Genomic DNA, 2,268 nt, shown 5'->3' on the forward strand with positions numbered 1-2,268 from the left:
TCTCTACTAAAATACAAAAATTAGCCAGGCGTGGCGGCGCATGCCCATAGTCCCAGCTACTCGGGAGGCTGAGGCAGAAGAATCGCTTGAACCTGGGAGGCAGAGGTGGCAGTGAGCTGAGATCGCGCCACTGCACCCCAGCCTGGGCGACAGAGCGAGACTCCATCTAAAAAAAAAAAACAAAACAAAACAGGAGTACAGCTCCAGTTGTTGCAGACTGTAATTTTTTAAAAATCTTCTAAAACCGTTTGATAGTCAAGTAAATTTGGCCCTTTTACCTGTCAGGATGATGCAAATCTTACGCCACTTAATAATTCACAAACTGACTCCCTGGGGGATATCTCCCTATGGCCAAGGTAATGACCAGTTCAATAAAAGGACAAGCATAATTATGATGGGGAATAAAATGCATTATTCAGGGTGGTCCAAATCCTGAAAAGGTTTGAACTATTGTGCACATCTTGATCATTAATTAGAAAATATGTTTCAGCCCAGAAACTACTGAAATATGTGAACGGAGAGGTTTTAGTTATGAAAATTAAAATCGAAGACATCAAGCTTTGCATTTCTGATTACATATTCAAACCATACAATTACAGTGTATTAAATCAATTTTTACTATAGCTGTAAGTAGCAATTAGACATAGACTTTTAAAATGCAAATGATATTTGTATTAGATGAAATTCCTCCTCTTCTTCCCTCCCTTCCCAGAAAAAGATCTGAATGTGAGACTACTGCCTGTGACTCCTTTCTTTATAAGCAGTCCTTAAAATAGCTTGGTTGCAACCCATTTCAACTTGGGAGTGGGGAGTGCTGGGAAATAAATGAAGCTGTCTCATTTCAAATGTTGTACCATTAAGGTTGACAGTTTCTAGTCTTCAGAGCTTCCAATGTTTTGTCAAAAATTTGATGCCCAAAGGAGGAGGAAAGGAAAATGAAGGTGGGGTAGAGAAATGGTTGAGAGATGTTTGAAGAGCCAAGACCAGTTATTTATTAGAATGAGTAAGTAAAAAGGGCCCGGAAGCCATAAAACCCCCTGGTGCCCAGACTGTGGTCTCTAAGTACCATTCCCTACTAGAAGGAACCAAGGCTTCATGGAAAATGGTGGATTCCAGGTCTGGAGCAAGAAATGTACACACTGAGCCTGCAACATCTTATTTTTAAATGCAAGGACATGTCCCATGATTGATGGGAATATGTCTGAGGGACACAAGAGCTAGCTTGGAGGCATTCCAACTGGGACACGTTGAGCATGAGGAATTACGACAGTAATGCATTATAACACATTAAATAAAAAATAGTTTGAGGCTGGGCATGGTGGTGTGTACCTGTAATCCCAGCACTTTGGGAGACTGAGGCGTGAGGATCACTTGAGCCCAGGAGTTGGATGTTGCAGTGAGCTGTGATTGCGCCACTGCACTTCAGCCTGGGTGACAGAGCAAGATCTGTTTCCATATATATATATATGTGTGTGTGTGTGTATATATATGTATCCATATATATCCATATATATATATATCTATATATATATATATTTGGGGGAAAAAAACATAGGAGTACAGCTCCAGTTGTTACAAACTGTAATTTTTAAAAAATCTTCTAAAACTGTTTGATAGTCAAGTAAATTTGGTCCTTTTACCTGTCAGGATGATGCAAGTCTTAGGCCACTTAATAATTCATGAACTGACTCCCTGGGGGATATCTCCCTATGGCCAAGGTAATGACCAGTTCAATAAAGGGATATATATATGTGTATATATATATGTATATTTTACATTATATATATTACATTATATACATTTTGAGTTATACATTTATAACTATTACTATACTCTTTATACATATTTACATATAAAATATATATTTATATATATTTTGAATTATAGTAATAATGCCCCTTACCCCTCACACACAAAAAGAAAATGGCAATTAATATGTGCAGAAGAAATGATAAAACTAGAAAACCACTTTTTGCAAAAACCTTCGTTGTAATTGATTTAGGCAAAATTTATCAGTGGATGCTGAACCATCGAGTGATATGTTGTTGGAACAAGATACGCATGTGGTCTCAAAGTATCACCCTAAAACTCTTGTTAATTACCAAGAGGAAAGAGGGTTTACAATGGAGAAACTTGGTAGATACCAACCTTAACCAAATAATCAAGCTTCTACACCAACAATGGGACCATTTGGCATCCTGGTGGAAGGCACATTACCTATAAGTACCTTTGCCAAAAATGTTTAACCTAAGACTAGTCATAAGAAAT

The sequence above is a fragment of the Mandrillus leucophaeus genome, unplaced genomic scaffold (assembly GCF_000951045.1).
Source record: "Mandrillus leucophaeus isolate KB7577 unplaced genomic scaffold, Mleu.le_1.0 Scaffold48, whole genome shotgun sequence".
Lineage (NCBI taxonomy): Eukaryota > Metazoa > Chordata > Mammalia > Primates > Cercopithecidae > Mandrillus > Mandrillus leucophaeus.